The 18,707-nt window shown below is 35.6% G+C and overlaps 1 pseudogene; it reads left to right on the top strand.

The window, feature by feature from the left end:
* The first annotated feature begins 608 nt into the window (after positions 1–608).
* LOC150063525 (large ribosomal subunit protein uL6-like) lies at positions 609–1,572 on the top strand (annotated as a pseudogene).
* Positions 1,573–18,707: the final 17,135 nt, after the last annotated feature.

Below are 18,707 nucleotides of genomic sequence, written 5' to 3'. Positions count from 1 at the left end.
AAGACTTGGCCAACATTCAACTTGAATCAATTAGAAAACCGAACAGATCCACCTTTTTACTGCCTCAATCAAATGCTGGTTAGTAGCAATTAGTATGTACTGAAGATGATATATTACACTGGAAATCATAATCAGCTAAAAAATATGCATTATTTTCCCTGATATAATTTATTTTGACATGTGTGAAAAATTGTAGATGTTAAAATTTATCTCATGCATGTTTTTATCCATCCCCAGAGAACCATAACAAATCTAATAAATGATTAAACCAGAATAAATAATGTGACAACCTTAAATTTTATTTAAAATAAATAAAATATTCATTTTACAGAAGACCTTCAAAGGAGATCAGATAAGGGCCTGCTTAATAGCTCAGTGGTATGTCACATGCTTATCGAAGAAAGGGAAAAGAAGGGGAGGGGAAGGGATGAGGCTTAATAGTAGAGTGTTTGCCTAGTATACATGAAGCCCTGCGCTCAATTACTCAGTACCACATAAGTAAAATTAATAGTATGTTGAAGTTTTAATAGAATGAAAAGAGACACAAAAGGAACAAAGAAAATAAAATAAAAGTTATGTACCAGTTCTTTGCCCCTTCTACTGCAAGAATGAAGACCATTCTCAGCAATCTGATTGTCGCCATTCCAGAAAATGTCAACATCCCTCTGAAGGGACACACCCGGATCCCTCGAACGTGAAAGGGACCCTGGGAAGCCCGGCCTGGGGATTTCAACCACATCAACGTAGAACTCAGTCTCTGCAGAATGAAAAAGAAGAGGCTAGGGGTTGACAAATGGTGAGGAAACAGAAAGCAACTGGCCACCTTGAGCACTATCTCTAGTGCGGTATATAACAGGATTAAGGGTGTGACTCTGGGCTTCTGGCTCAGTGGTTTCCCTCATTTGTAATAATTAGTGCACATCTAGGACTCTCCTACAGAGGATTACAATAGCTCAAAACCTAGATTCATATGGTCATATAGGATGAGACTAAACGAAAGGAACTCTAGGATATGGAAATAAGAGCTTTATCTTGTGTGATTGTTGTTCTTAATGTACTATGCTCTTTCTCTCTTTTGTTGTCCTTTGGTTAATCTCATATTGTTGCTGTATCTGACTGTTACCTGGTATATTGTATATACATTTGATTATTTGAAATAGGATAGGGAAGAGGGAAAAACAAGATGATTTGGAGAGGGTGGGGGAATGGAAATGGGTAAAACCTACTATCTGGCAAATGTAGCTATAACCCCTCTATACATTACAATAAAATTTAAAAGATGAGGTCTGTGTATTCTCCCTTTCCATCAATGTCATTATTCGGGAGGATGGGTCTCTAGTTGAAATCCAAAACTTCTTGGGTGAGAACAGTTCAGATGAGGACAGGTGTTCCTCGTTCAGTATCTCAAGCCCAGAAAGAGGAACTAATCCTTGAAGGAAATGATATGGAACTTGTCTCAAATTTATCTGTTTGATACAACAAGTAACAACAGTTAAAAACAATGATATCAGAAAAATTTTGGAAGGTATCTAGGTTTCTGAAAAAGGAACAGTTCAACAGGCTGCTGAATAATATGTAAGTTAACTCACCTGAAGAAATACCATCAAGGACACTGAGAACCAGGTTGTGATACTTCAATGATGCAATAAAATAACTCTATTGAAAACAGAGTACCAATTCTGAGTGGTGATAGAAGTGACTCCTGGTCCTTGAACTCCATTGCACATTAGTTTGGCCCGTGGAACTAAAGCCCTGAAATCAATCCCTATCACCCCAAATAAACAAGAGTACTAAATAAGACTTTCACATTTATAGCAGAATCTGACCTCATTTTCAAAAAATTATGTTAATATGTTAGGTGCTGATTTGGCTAGTGAGTTTTGTCTTTGCATTCCTTCCAGATTGTTGAGGTTTGTGTTTTACCTGGGATAGTTCCCAGTTCCTCTTCCTGCTTTCAGCAGGATACCCTAGAGAAAGAAATGTCTGGCCATTATCCCCTGCATGACACAGAAAGCCTATGTATCCCTTCTCAGAATACTGATTTATAGGGCAATAAATTAAAATCTCAGAGTATCAGGGAAACTTACTGTGTTTTAAATGTCATTGTGTCCTTGATTCAGGGACTCAGGTGCAGGCCTATGCTATGAACTCATCACTAATGATTTCTAAACCACAATGGCAAACATCGCCCCGGCTATAGTAATTCACCTGTAAGTATATAGAGACTATTTATGAGGGTATTTTGGTGGGACTTTATTAAACTGTCCCTTAACTCTACGGGAGCATAGATATGTCAATGTATGATCTAAAGCAAAAATCTTGCTTGATATCTTGGCTCCAGGAACAAGAGCCCAGTCCACTCTTTGCTTTGGTTTCTTCTTGATGTTGCAGAGCATGGAAAGAATCTTTATATGACTAAAAGCTGTCATTCCCTATGGAGTGGGAAATGGCACATAAGGGGTTGTTTTAGTCTTTCAAAGATCCTGGTGGTTAGAATTTGGGAAGATTTCTCTTGTGGGAACTTCCCACAGACACACCTGCTGCACTGTCTCTGAGGATCAACATCTCTGCTTTCTGTAGAACAGAGCTGACAAGATGGATCATATATGACACTTATGTGGAAGTGCCCTAATCCCACCTAACTTTGACCACACTAAAAGCTCACTCAGAAAAATTACACTTTGCAGGACCAGACCTCAGGTCTGATCTTGGAACAAATGAGGTTTCCTGTGGGCTTGTTTGCTCTATGTTTTGTTGGTGCTGCTGGACCCTGTAATTGTTTCTGTTGCTGTTAACTTTTCTCCTGTTCTCTGTTCTATCAATTCTTTTTTCCCGTCACTCTTTATAGAACACTTCCATACTCTCCCCCCAGGAATCAATTTATTTGCACATGCATGCGTGTGTGTGTGTGTGTGTGTGTGTGTGTGTGTGTCAATATTGTAACATGAACTCAGGTCTTCAGACTGTTTCTTTGCTATTTATTTATTTATTTATTCATTTATTTATTTATTTTGCCAGTCCTGGCCTTGAGCTCAGGGCCTGAGCACTGTCCTTGGACTTTCTCAAGGTTAGAGCTCTACCACTTGAGCCTCAGCACCACTTCCAGCTTTTTTTCTATGTATGTGGTACCAAGGAATCAAACCTGGGTCTTTGTGCATGCTAGGCAAGCACTCTGCCACTAGGCTAAACTCCCAGCTCATTTCTTTGCTTTTTAGACCCAAGCTGATGTTCTACAGCTTGAGGTACATTTCTTTTCCTTTCTCTTCTTTCTTTCTTTCTTTCTTTCTTTCTTTCTTTCTTTCTTTCTTTCTTTCTTTCTTTCTTTCTTCTTTTCTTTTCTTTTCTTTTCTTTTTTGGTCATGGGGCTTGATCTCAGCCTGGATGCTGTCCCTGAGCTCTTCAGCTCAAGGCTACCACCCTATCCTTGAGCCAAATCCCACTTCCCTTCCCATTTTCTAGAGGTTAATTGGAGATAAGAGTCTCCAGTCCTTTTGTGCCTGGGCTGGCTTTGAACCGTGATCCTCTGTAGGGTTTAACATTTTGTTTCAAGAAAGAAGAAACAAGCATCTCTTTCTGCATAACTAAATCTCTCTAGGTACCTCTGGGTATGTGCTCAGCCATCAGTATACTTTAGAATCATTAGAACTAGAAGTAGCTCAGTCAGAAAAACTAAATCGGAAACTGACAGGGAATAAAATAGCAGACAAAATCCATGAAGTTGGACAGTCTCTTCTCCCTGCTCTGCACCCTCAGGTGGTTTCCCTGGCCTTCATTTCTCTTCTCTATAAACAAAGAATACATATGATTATTAGAAGATTAATTGCTTGTCACCAGTGAAGGGATCTATAGGTGTGATCAATAAATGGAAAGCTGCTTCCCTTATTTCAGTCATCAAATGTTGCTTTTTAACACCGTCCAAGCTTTGTAATGGCGATTGTATAGGTTCAGCTTTTATTGGATATTTAATGTAAGAAAGATCATTTTTCCTATTTTGAATTTTTCCTATCATTTAATATCTCTAAAACCCTATGAAACAGGTACATCTGTTACTTTTATTTACCTCAAAACTGAGGAAATTGTGGCACAGAATAACATCAGAAATAAATGGACTGGCCAGTTGTTTAGCTGAAACCTTTTGTTTGGTATAGTGGCATCTAAGAAAGATCAGGTTAGTAATTCAAAACTACATCTTACATATACCTGTTTAGAGACTGATTCCGGATAAGTGGAATTTGGCTCACTGGATTTTACTGATGGTCAATTCACACATCCTTTGAAGTAAATTATAATTCTTTTTACAGAAAATATAATATAAAACTGGAATAATAGATTTTCAAGTAAGTCCTTATTTATTCTCTATATTTGACACCCAGAGAAGTTTTTTGTCTCCATGGCTGATATATTTGCCAAGAGTTATGAATTTCTGTATCCTAGTATGATATTTGGGCACTCATCCACTGACAGACTGACAGTTTTGCCAAGTCTGATGAACAGAATATACATAATTAGTTACTAATACTCCCTTGAAATTTTTACCATGTGTTCAATATTGTCAGAAGCATTGATACTGATATATGCAAATTAGTATTTAAGGAAAAGGAAGAACAATCAATTGATATTTTTCAAACTTTCCTCAGGTAAAAGAAATGCATAGTCTGTTTTAACTGAAGAGTACAACAATATTTGAACTTAATCTTTCTTGTCTGGTCTTTGTAAGTCTATTGTAAAATACAGACAACTATAAGTTGTCCTAATCCAGAGAAAGCGAACCTGCAGGCAGCAGATGCAATGCTGATTGTGACATTGTACTCAAATGATGCTAGTACAGGCCTTTCAGAGACTAATAAAAATAGCTGAAAGTTTGTAACCCAGTTAATTTTTTATGTATACATGTTTGGGTGGTTTTCTTTTTTTTTTTTTGCCAGTCCTGGGGTGGAGCTCAGTGCCTGAGTACTTGACTTTTTCAAGGCTAGAGCTCTACAACTTGAGCCTCAGCACCTCTTCTGGCTTTTTTCTATGTATGTATGCACGCTTAGGCAAGCACTCTACCACTAGGCCAAACTCCCAGCCCATTTTCTTTACACAATAACAAATTCCAAATAAGTGTCTTATTTTGGGGTCTTAATGGAAAGCCTCATAAATGCCAAAGATTTTAAAGAAGCATTTAGCTTCTTTTGTATTCCTTTCCCTACGAAACCTTCTATAATTCATTTTAATGTGCTGGAATTCTGCTATTGCTTTAACCTTATGCCTTTATCCTCTACTACATCAAATTTTCCTTGATGGAATAATTGTAACAGTTAGTGTGAATAAGATCCTTAGTGTATTTCTCTAGTACAATTTCATGAGAGAAATCGAGGAATTATAACACAAAGAATGAATTGAATACAGAATAAAGGTTTCGCTCACTTTGCTTCTTCCTGAGGTCAGCCTGAGATACTATTAAAGTAAAAACAGAGCGCTGTGCCATGGAGCTTGTTGCCGCTGAATAGTAAGTCGAAAGAGCTGATCCTTCACTATGCAGGTATAAAGACACAGTGTGCCTTCTGATCTGTGCAACAAATTAGGTCAGAAACTTCAAATGTACATTCAGAAAATCAAAAAGTGATACTCTGAGAACCAGAAGTCTGACAAATTTTAAAAGACTGAGAGTAAGCTAATTTAGAACCAATACACACACACACCAATATTTACCAGAAAATATTTTACTATTATAAACTATAATAGGATATTTAACTGCAAATGTTTATTAAGAAATTGTGTTTAACTCAGAGCATCTGAAGATCAAAAATAATATTAAAATAGAGCATCTGAAGCTCAAAAATATTAAAAATGAAGAGATTGAACTAAACTAGCTATTAATCATGCTTATTTAGCAATGTCTAAAGGTACAAAATATAATAATTGGAAGATTTGAAAGGGGCTAAAATTAGCTTCTCAAGAAATAAATATTTTAAAATAAACATTAAAAATATTTTGTGAACATGCAAAGACATAAAAGAAAAATTAACATTGAGTAAAACTGCATTGGCTAAAATAAAAGATATTTATCAAGTAAAACAGAGGTACATTTATTGCAGAATGAAGGTATAAACATCTGACCATAATACCACAATCATGTAGTATAATTTGAAGTAACTCTATAGCCTATTCTGTGATTCAATAGATTTTTAAACAACATTCTCTTAAATAGAGCAGGATTAGAGGACAAAAAATAATACAGATAAAAACAATCTGAGTAGCATTATTATCACACAATACTAATTCATTAGCATAGAACCCTGTGCCAATAATGGAAGAATCCTCACTTCTTTCTCCTCTGTCTGGTAGACCCACCAAAATATATGTTAGATCAGAAAGCTTGAAAAGTGTGGAAATACTGTGATTATCCAGAATGGAATCTGCCTACAAAATACATACAATTGAAACTTTACAGTAATATGACACTACATATTGTTCAATATAAGTGGATATAGTGTATTGTATTATACTACTCTACCATAAAGGTACTCAGGAAAGAGAAAATGTCGATCAAATCTCAAAATAGAAGAGAAGAATTTTTAAGCCCAAATGTTTTTAATGATACTAGATTGAAGATTATTGGGATTATCTGTGATTTGCTTATGATTAATCTTCATTGCCTTAAAAAGTCCCAAAAAGTTGTGTTGCTGTTTATTTCAAATTCAAAATAGAGTTCTCAATAACTGTTTACAGCACAAATGCATACATGCATGACCCTAGACCATATTGCCAATTTACGATTATTCACTTTCTGTACATTTGCTTTGATAAGTGGCTTATCCCAAAGAAGCTCTAATTCTGACATATATATATGTATATATATATATATATATATATTTCCCTTGTTCACCGAAAATGTGTGTTCCAGTTTTTCTACCCTTTGGTTCTTATTCTTTTCCATAATTCAATACATTCATTAGATGGTAGGCTTTCATATATGGAGAATAGTTTTGACATTTTTATCTTGGTGTTATTATATAGGTTTATAAATTAGCTATCCCATGAAGGTTGTGAATTTCATAACTTTCAGAACTATTGTTTCTTCTCTGAAATTACATGTCTCTGTCAGCATAAAGCATGCTAAAAATATTTCCAGTGGCCCACAGCAACCTTCAACATGATATCTTTCATTATCTTCCAACAATATCCCTATTCTTGCTTTTGACTTTCTTTCTCATTTTTAACCATACACATTCATTAATCTGTAGCTTTATCATTTTAATTCTTTTTATTTTCATTTTGCTACATACATGTATGCATGCATGTATTTGTGTGCATGCATGTTTATATGTATATGTGTGCATATTTGCCTTTGTGTGTATATATGTATGTATTTTTGCCATACTAGGGCTTGACCCTAAGACCACATGCTTGAAAGGCCAGCAGTCTACCACTTGAGCAGGTTCCAAGTTCTGGTTTTATTTTTAAATAAAATCTAATATTCTCAGGTCTTATGAATTCATTGAAAGCATACATGATTTTTCCACAGTTTGGAGATTGTTGCCAACATAATCACAAGCCCAAGAGGTGAAGAAGAAGAACATCTTACTTGTGTTGAAGTTAAAACAATGAGAGAAACAAGCAGGAAGGAATCTTCTGAGAGGGTCACACTACATGTTCAGAAAAAGCATTGTGCATCTGCACAGGCATTGTCTCAGTTTCTGCCTGACTTACCAAAAACAGAAAATGAAGTGCATGGAACATGTAATTCTCCGTGTGGTTCAGTCAGCTACTAAACAGTGAGAGCAAATGAAAGTGACTTCCGTGCATAAAATTCAACCAAGGCCGTAAGGCACATGAGTATGTTTACTATTTTTGTGTTTCTAAGTCCACATTGGATTTCCTGAAGCCCAAGGCAAGAGGTCAGCAGAGTTTTCATTACTTCTAGGGCCTCTAGGGAAACCTTATCTCCTGTGCTTTTTCTGTTTCTGGAGGTTGTCTTTATTTCATTTGCTTATTTTTATTTCAGTTTATATATACTGAAATATTTTTTTTTACCATTTTCAGGAAGTGTTTCAAAGGAGTTGTCATTCAAGAAAACAGTTTATGAATACAGTGCATCTTGATCCATGTCACCCCTGTTATGCTCACACACTCTCCCAAACTACTCCAACTACTCAATTTTATTATTTTTTACTTTAGACACTGAATTTTTTGCCGTTTATCAAAACAGTTTATTTATACAATACAACTTGATTTGTGTCATCCTTTCAATATCTTTACTCTTTTTATTTATTCCTTCTCATTTATTTTTCTCCCCTCTTCCCTCCTTCATACTTGTATCCCTCTTGCCTTGGTCCCACACAACCCTCTTGCAAGCACTCTTTTTCCGATGCTTTTTTGGGAGAGCTTTGTCTTAGTCTTTCTAAAGAAGTATAGTATTTGTGTCTATTGTACTTCAATTAATTTGTTGTAACCCCTTGCATGCCAACTAGTGTGTTTACTTATAGATTATTATGAACATTGTAACTACCACAAATGGGGAAATCTATAAAATCTGCATTTCTCTGGATCTGGCTTACTTCACTTAATATAATTTTTACAAATCATCCAATTTCCTTAATGCACAGAATCCTATTCTGTGAATTTTTTTCTCTTCTCTTCTTTATTTTTTCTGTCATGGGCTTGAACTCTGGGCCTAGGCACTGTCCTGCACTCTACAATTTGAATCACAGTGCCACTTCCAGTTTTCTGGTGTTAATTGGAGAGAAGTGACTCTCAGGCTTTCCTTCCCATACTGGCTTTGAATTGTGATCCTCAGATCTCAGCCTCCTGAGTAGCTGAGATTACAGGTGTGAGCCACTGTTGCCTGGTTCTATTCTATGATGAATAAAGCCAAACATTGTCCCTCTAGCTTCTAATCTTTTCCAACAGCTTCTCTTGTGACTAATTTTCATTAAGAAGGATCATTATGATTTTGTTTGATCTATTCAGATATTGCAGAAAATTCTCCCCATCTGAAAATAGTTCATTTATTGCCAATTGATTTAGTTCAATTGCTTTTGCCATATAAACTTGTATATTTACAGGATTCCAGTGTTTAGAAAGGCAAAGATGTCATTGGAAGGCCTTTTTTTTCTACACACCCCAGAGCTACCTTCTTCGCGTACATTCAGAAACAACAATTCCAATCTTGTTTTTCCTTATCAATCAGTCTTACATTCCCAATTATCACCACTAATAGTTTCAATATTCAGAGTACTAAAGGGCATTTACTTGCCAGGAGAATGAATAATGTAAATGGTACCAGTAAGTGAGTGTAGGAACAAGACATTATTTTATCTTTCATTGCAGATAGCTTACATAGATACAAAATGGTTTTGTCTTACAGTTACTATTTCCACAGAATGGTTTTGTCTTACAGTTACTATTTCCATCCACTCAATTTTATCAACTTGTTTTTCCAAATAGGAGAATGTTTTCTAAATCGCATACATCGGTCATCTTACTTGCTGCTGTAAGAGACATTATGTGTTATGAACCACTGTTTAGGATTCAAAGTGATATATTTTCTCTTTCTAATAACTTGTCTCTGACTGGTATGTTCTAACCTTGCAGCAAAATTTTACAGGTTGCAGTGTTCTCCAATGCATTATTATGAATTTGAAGAGGATCCCTAAACCAAATTTAGATAGCATGTTTCCTTCATAATTCAACCAGTCAATTCTTCACATCAGATAAATACTGTTTGACCATATGAAATCTAACAGAAGCCAACACAAGTTTTGTTAAATGCTTGCTGTATTATATCTATGCACGGGCCATTACCCACCTTCAGTGCATCAAGCATGCTACACATTAGCACCAAACCTGATTCATCTAAATCAACTTGTAATTTATGTAGCTCATTGATGGATTTTTACTGCTATTGCTCCATAACATGTTTCAAGCATTTTGTTATTTAGAAAATTCTAATAAAATACAATCTTACTCAAACTGGGCACTCTTATCTATTACAATCAACATCATTATACAGCTTTGGTCTCACTTTTTTATTTTTCTGGATTTTAATCAATTCACAGAAATTGCGGACACAGATGATTTGAGCCACAAAGTTGTTGGAGACCATTATTTTCAGCCTCCTGAGGAAGTAAGATTATATGTTGGCACCTGGCAGCTCACTAATGAGTCAGTACTTGTTGACCAGGAAGTTTCTTTGCATTCCTTGGTTTTTTCTGTGCTTGTGAATAGAGTGGATTGCTAGATTTCTTTCAGGTTTGTTTGCTGCTTTGCAGATGACCTTTACTGTGATTGGCTGCTTAAGGATATAAATAGTGTGGGGTTTTTCGGGGAGGAGAGAGAGAGGACAGAGAGAAGACGGGGAAGAGAGGGAAGACGAAGAAGGGAGAAAAGACTGAGAAGGGAGAGGAGACAGGAGAGAGGCAGAGGAGAAAGAAGAGAGAAATAAACGACCTCTGCTTGCAGCGATTTGAGTCTGTGATCATTCCCAGTACTACTCCGAAGTGTCCTGTCGTTGCAGCGGGCAGCGACACAAAGTTCCTTTTTTCCTCTCCTCTCCTCTCCTCTCCTGTCCTCTCCCCTTATCTCTCCTCTCATTTGTCCACTCCTCTCCTGTCTTCTCTTTTCCTCTTTTCTCTTCTCCTCTCTTTCCCCTTTTCTTTTTTGTTGGTCCTAGGGCTTGAATTTAGGGCCGGTTGCATTTGTGCTCAAGGCTAGCACTCGAAAACTTCTGCCTTTTTGGGGGTAGTTAATTGTAGATAAGATTCTCATGGACTTTTCTGCTATGGACTTTTCTGAGCTTTGAATCACAGTCTTCAGATCTCATCCTCCTATGTGCCTAGGATTACAGGTGTGAGCCACCCTTACCTTGCACTCTTTCTTGATAGCACATGTACCAAACACATACCAAATACTTAAATCTCTTATGGTGTCATATTTTCTTTAATGCCCACCAACCTCTTGCATCAAATTATCTGAACGAGTCCTAAGGACAGTACAGGCACCTAGGTCACAATTGAATATGGACAGAAGGCCCTATAGCAAGAATTCTCAGGATACATCTCCTCACAATATTTGCAGCAGTTGGGTCTTCAAACTAACAAAAAAGCAATAAGACTTTGTCCTTTCTTTTCCCCACCCTCCATTGTTCAAATTATTTTAGATAAGTTGCTTCCTCTTGAAGTTAACCAAGAGAAGCTTTCTGGTCATCCACACTATCAAACATGGTAAAAATTAAAAATTAGATCTAGGCTCTATATGCATAAATATATGCTATGATTAAAAGTTTAGTAAGAGTTTTGCAACTAATATAGCAGACTGCTGAAAACAGCAGAGGTAGCTCTATGTCACTTCTTATTGGGTACACATTAATTATATAGCGATTATGAATTAGATTTCTTGGGTCAATTTCTGTACTAAAAACAACAAAATCATCACCCATTTAAGTCTGTGGCATGATAGTAAGAACAGAAGTTTCAGTGATGAACTTTTAAAATTCCAAGTAGTCATTTTAAGGAGAATAATATTGTACTCTAACTGGAAAAAGAACAGAAGTTACAGTGATGTACTTTTAAAATTCTAAGTAGACATTTTAAGGAAATTAATGTCGTCATACTCTAACTTCAAATAGCTTTCCTCCTATATGTTATGTCTGATTTAAGCACTGGGCATTGTTCTACATGACTGTAATCTCAGCTACTGGGAAAACAGAGGATTACAGTTTGAGAGTAGCACACAATATTTGTTTGTGATCATATTTCAAAACTGATGGTGCATGTGTGAAGTTCAAGCTTCTTGAGACAGAAGTAGGAGTATCATGGTCTAAGATGACCCAGAGAAAAGGCTGAGACCGTTCCTGAGGATTAAATTAAAAGCAAAGCACAGGGACTGTAGGTCAAGTAATAGGGCTATTTTCTAGCAAGTGCAAGGTCCTGGATTTAATCATCATAATGAAAAAAACTTAGACAATTCTTATCAAAAGTGCAATCAAGATATGTAATTGTTTAGAAAATTATTTTTCTTTACAAAGTTATCTCAGTTTAGTAATGATCTGCATCTGGCATCAGGCTCACGCCTGATGTTGTTTTTTCTATACGATTTTTTATTGTAATTAATGGAAGGATTACATTACATTCACTAGATAGAAGATGCATTACTTCACAAACATTGATACCCTTTCTTATGTTTTGGTCCCCATTTCCCTCCCCTCACCCCCACCCCTCATCTTGTTTTCCCCCCTTCTCTATCCTACTTCAAATAACCAGATAAACATATGTACAATATGTCAGATGACAAGGTAAAATGCTGTAACAATATGAGATAACCAAGGGACAGCAAAAGAGATGAGAGATGATATAGTACATTTAGGATAACAATCACTCACGCCTGATGTTTTTAAGCATGATTAATCAACATTTTCAAATATTTCAGTAAATTAAATAATATGAGTATTAAGCTGGGCACAGTGGCTCATGCCTGCCCCTAGCTACTCAGGAGGCTGAGATGTGAGGATCAAGGTTCAAAGCCAGCCCAGGCACTAAAGAATGTGAGACTCTTATCCACCAATTAATCAAAATAAAAGGGGAAGTGTGGCTGTGGCTCAAGGGGTAGGACAGTAGCCTTGAGCTGAAGAGCTCAGGGACAATGCCCAGGCCCAGAGTTCAAGCCCCATGACCCACAAAAAAAAAGTAAGAAATAAAGACAGGCAGGAAGGAAGGAAGGAAGGAAGAAAGAAAGGAAGGAAAAGAAAGAGAGAGAAAGAAGGGAGGAAAAGAGAAAGGACCCTATTTTTCAAAATCTTAAGCAATAAAAAATTTTTTACCTTCATATGAATGCACTTCATTGAAGTTGATCAAATTATCAAAAAGAGAGTTGGGATTGTGTGAGAAATGAAAGTGCTGTTGTAATTTTCACTCACACATTATGTGACTACTGATGCCATACTCTTCTCAAATAGAAACATATTCCATTAAGAAACAAACAACAAACATGATATTTTATTGCCCTTGAAAATAGGTCAGGTAATTTCATATATGCGTCCTTCAAATGACCTCTGGAAATTTAGCCCCAATTGTATGGGACAATAGAAATATCTAGCATTTGACTCTTCTCACAGTGCTATCTTACATTTCTGATTTTTGGTTACTTCACTCATGACCCATTCTCTTGCCAGCTAACACAGTTTGCAGTTTGCACACACTCTCATTTTAAGGGTGCTCTAACTTGTTTTCTCCTTTTGATCTTATATCCATGTAGTGTGAGAACTTTCTAATTGCATTGTGCAGGCAATGACCATGAAGCAATCTGAGAGAATAGGTTGCAAGTCCAACCAAGGCAGTGCTGAAACCATATACAACTAATTCTTTTGCTATTTGAAGTGACAATAAATGATAATGAATACGTCAGCAGACAATTGAATCAGCAAAGGAAAGAAAAGAAAAGGTAATGGAGGGAAGGACTTCCCTATAAAGCAATTGTTAAAAAGCAAAACATCTCAGGTTAGATTTTCAGAAACATTCCTCACACAGCCAAGTTTGTCTTGAATGTATTTCTTTTAAAATTTGTCAAACTGGTAGAAAAGTATACAGACAACTTGGAAACTGTTATAAAATTGCAATCGCTTGATAAAGATGCTATTAAGAAACAGCCAGGCTTTGAAGTAATAAAATATATTTAAATAATGAAAATATTCCAACTTTCACCAAAATACGCATGGTTGGAGAATTCATCACACCTCTTATTTTCTTTTTCTCTGTGTTGGAAAAATATGATAACCACTACACTATGGAAACCAAGTTTTGTTTTTCTCTGTGCCTTGGAAATTCATCTTATGAAACTGAAGATAGGAATAGTTGCAATAGTAAAGGAGAAATGAGAATTGTTTCCTCTGTAGTGCTTACATTCAGCACTTTGTGTAAAGACTTTGGGTTTTGCTGCCATTATGTTAAGAGAAAAGCAAAGGCCAGTTTTTTGCTAACAATGGTGTCGTTTTGAAGAGAATGTGGAGAGCAATTGCAAGGCGAATCCTTTGTGTGTTGAGCACTTAGAGATAGTCTATGCTTGTGTCTATAATGTTCAGGCCATAAATAAGACTGGGTTTAACAACGTGAAAAATTGAGTGTTACACATTGTGAAGTGTGAAAAGTGTTGGGTAAATGAGCTGCATAGCTGGCTGCTGTTTTCCGAATGAATGACTGGATGATGGATGCTGAGCTGAACCAACAATTTGAAAGTTAAGTATGAATAATTGACAAATTTGGATCAAGGTCTACACTTCTCACCAATGTGCTCCTGCCTGGGGAGAATATAGAAATTGTCTTTTGTTCACTATTATAAATGTTAAAGCAGTCTTTCGCAGTTAATCAGAAGAAGAGAGGCTGTTCTGGTATCTACCACAATCCTTGGGTGTTGTATTAACTTTCCTAATGCATGTATTAGTTGTTTATTTTGAAAAACCAACTTCTGCAGCCTTTATGCGTCAATCATTTACATTACTGGAGATTTTCAAACTACATTTTAGTTACCCATAAAAAATACTAAATTATTTTCCAAATCATCCAACCAATGTTACATAACTAGACACATATAGAAAGTTTGAAGAAACCAGCAGTTTCTGTCAGGATTTGCTTTTGTGCAGAAAGAATACAAGCAGAAACAAAGTGTAATCTCTACGGTATCAATATGTCATAAGGAGTTTCTGGATTGTACAATTACATATTTCTGCTTCCTCTTCCAGGCACATTATTTCATGTTGGGGGATCGATTTCCTGAATGGGTGAATCTTGCTTTCTCATTTTGCTAAGTGGCAAGGCTGGAGAATCAGTGGACATTGTCTTCCACAGTCTAAACAACCCAGGTCATTTTTTCATGTCAATTCAAGTTACTATTACTTTCTTTAGAATTAATCCTTCCTAGTGTCTGGTAAAATCAAATCTATAATGAAAATTCACCTTATACATAGTCCTCTTAATTCCTCAAATAAGACTGTTATAGACTACCATAGCCACTCACTCGCATACTCATACTAGAAAATTTTCCATTTCTAACAGATTCTCCATAATGTAAATTTCAAATCTGTAGTGTGCCAATCATCATTTATTTACCAATCATCTCAAGATCCTTAGTCCTTTGATTCTCTCTGTCTCTCTCTCTGTCGCTCTCTCTCTTTCTCTCTCTGTTTCTCTCTCTCTCTCTCTCTCTCTCTCTCTCTCTCTCTCTCTCTCTCTCTCTCTCTCTCTCTCTCTCTCTCTCTCTCTCCCTAGCTCATGAAAAAAAATCTATGTATTTCATTGCATTTTTACAGGCATTCATAACAATTGTGGCCTGAAATGCTACAAGGACACACAGAACAACTCCCTCGGCCACTTATTTAATTTAAGTAAACATTTCATTTATTCATTTATGTCTTATAATCACAAAATATGTCATGCCTACTCAATGAAATAAATATTATGTCACTGGGAAAATAAAAGTAAAGAAAATTTTCACATACTCTGTCACTATACAAACATTATGTGTTGCTCTATGTGAATTGAATATTGTTCTGGCTGATGTCCTACTTTCCAGACGTGAGATATACTCCATTATCAGCTGTTTGCCACTCCCACACATCCCAACAAATTGTCGCTGTCCTTGTATCTTGGATTTCCCTCCTATTCACTACCTTTTTCTTTGCTGTATCAATAGCAATATCTCTTCAATTAAAAAAGTTCTTCAGACACCATCTCCAACTCATTTCTCTCTTCTATATTACAATTATTTGTTCCTTCCGGTCAACTCTCCTGATTGTCTCCTATGCTCAAGATGAACTAAATCTCAGTTCCCTATAAATTGCAGTAATTGCAAACTAGTCTGTAAAAGAAATTTTTAATATAGGATTAATATCTCTCCTACTTCACCCTGTATTAAAACTTCAGGAATGGATACAAATGATCACTTCCTTTTAAAACCACCTTTTTCTCTTCCTTGCACGTGTGAAATGCTATAACCTCCTGGGCTTCCCCTGTCTATTAACCACTATTTTATCACAACTACGTTTGGCTATTTTTTTAGTCTCTTTGATATCTTAATGCTGGAATGTTTTGGAGATTTTACCTTTTTTCTTCATATTTTAGTAATTACTCCATTCAGTCTCAAAACTCATTTACATAGTGATGATCCTCAAATGTACATCTCAGCTCCTGCCTTTTCCATCAATTTCAGACTCATATAACCTAATAGAATCTTGAATTGGCTTCCCACACTTAATTCTCAAAATACTGAGCTCCTGGTAATTCCTCTAAATCCTGCTTATACCCAAACCTACCTCACAGCCGTTAAAAAGTCTGTCATTACTCAAAAACACCTTGATTTCATCCTTCATAGCTTCTGCATAAATACTTTTTAAATCATGTTCCCTATCTTTATGCAATATCCAAATATCTAAGTATATTTATTTAATTCCACTACTACAATCTTGTGTAAGTTATCACTTTTTTACTTGAATAAGTGGTATTCTTAGCAACAATGTCTGGTTCTACTCTCTTTGTCCAGCACCCTTTTTTTCCTTATAAAACGCCTGGTATATCCTATCTCTGCACTGTTGAAATGATCTCATAGTATTCAATTTTCCTGAGAGTAAACTAGCCACAAAGCCACAATCTATTTATTTCTGCTGCCACAGTTAAACATTGCTCTCTCAATAATCAATAGAATAAGATGACAGAAAATCTGTAAAGATATAGAAGATCTGAACAACTCTATTGACCAATTTGACCCAATTGACATATACAGGACCCTCTGCCCAACAATAACAGAATATTCATCTTTTTCAAATTTATATAAAACAATCACCAAGACAGACTGTATTCTAGGCCATAAAAACAAACCCTCTACAACTTATAAAGGACAACATAAAGGTTGTTCAGATAGAAATTAATATTCTCAAATATTTGGAAGTTAAATATTATTTCCAAGTACTTAGAAATTTTATTTAACTTGTTTCCTGAAATTAGTGCATACTTCAAATCGTATGAGAAAACACTTAAATATTTGGGGTTCTGCAAATGATAAATTCACAGAAGTAAGTGATTGTACTAGAAAAGTAAAATGTCTCAAATCATTTATCTAACTTCTGCCTGAAGAAACTATAAGAGATAGATTCAGTTTATCCCCTGTTGTCACTTTATCTGATTTTGCTACCTGATATATTATATATACATTTATTTGAATTGGGGAAGGGGAACAAAAAGAGGATGTGACAAAGGAGAAAGGGTGAACCAGTGCAACAGCGAGAATCATAAGATCATGTGTTGAAAATGAAATTTACAACTTGGGGGAGAGGGGGAAAGTGGGGGAAAATGTGGGAGAGGGTAACAATGTTCAAAAGTAATGTACTCACTACCTAATGTACATAACTTTAACCCCTCTGTTCATCAACCTGACAAAAAAATTAAAAGTAAAGTAAAAGAAAGAAACTATAAGAGGTAGACCAACTCAGAACTAAGTAAAGAAGGGCATGGTCAAGATAAGAATTACTGGTACAAAATTGGTAAAAAATATATATATATATAAAAGGTTATTCTCTGTAAATCTCTATAAAGATTAGGAATGAAGCAGAGTAGAGTAAAATAGACCTTAGGAACAGGAGTAAGATGACAAAATACTCTCTAACTTCTCTTCACACATTCAGTCAACTATATAAAACCTCTTTTAAGATACAGGTGGTCAATGTCACTCAAAAATTTAACAACTATTATTCTTCATCATTGAAAGAATTTCAGAAAAGAAAACCCCATACACTATTCTGACACAGCATAGACAGGGCCAATGGAGTGGAATAGAGCTTTCAGAAATAGAGCCACACTTAAAAATGACCAACTGATTACTGGTGCAAAGGGAACAAAATGAGGAAAATAGAGTCTTAAAAGATGGCACCAAAAATCAATTATAATTGAGGAAGAAAAGGCAAAAGCAAAACCAGAAGGCGATGCAGAGGAGGTGTAAGAGAAAAAGAAATTAAAGAAAAGGAGTCACAAACAATATGTTGTAATACAGAATCAACCCAAAATGAATTGTAGACAAAGTTCTAACATCAATAGGCTCAGAAAAAAGATAGACAAATTTTTGTCTTAAGTAAACATTTTTGCACAGACCAGACCACAAAATCATAATCTTTCCAAAAAGTGACAAGTGGAACATTCTCAGAATTAAAAAGTGTACTCTTGGAAAAATACTTCAAATGAAATTATAATCCAAGCTTAATAAGAAAGCAAACAAATTGTTTAAACCTTTATTTTATTGTCAAGGTGATATATAGAGGGGTTACAGTTACATATGTAAGGTACTGGGTACATTATTTCTTGAATATTATTACCCCTTCCCATGGTTTTCTCCCGCTTTACCTCTCCTAACACCCCCTCAAGTTGTAAAGGTGATTTGCAACACATTGTTTTGTGAATATTGATGTTACATTGGTTGACTCTTTGTCCTTACTCATCATTGGGGTTTTCCTTTTTCCTTCCCTAACTCAAATAAACAAATAAATGTATATATAATACACCAGGTATCAAAGTCACAATAACAACAGGGGATAAACTATAAGGGAAAAAACAAAAAAATAAAAGAGGAAAGAAATAACTTTACATACTACATTAAAAACAACAACCACAAAGATAAAACTCTTGTTTCCATATCATGGAATTTATTTCACTTAGCATCATCCTTTATGGCCATATGTATATAGCTAT

The sequence above is a fragment of the Megascapheus bottae genome, chromosome 5 (genome assembly GCF_031878675.1).
Source record: "Megascapheus bottae isolate mThoBot1 chromosome 5, mThoBot2.hap1, whole genome shotgun sequence".
NCBI classification, from domain to species: Eukaryota; Metazoa; Chordata; class Mammalia; order Rodentia; family Geomyidae; genus Megascapheus; species Megascapheus bottae.
Note: the sequence above shows the minus strand (reverse complement) of the source record. Positions and strands in the feature narration are given on the sequence as shown.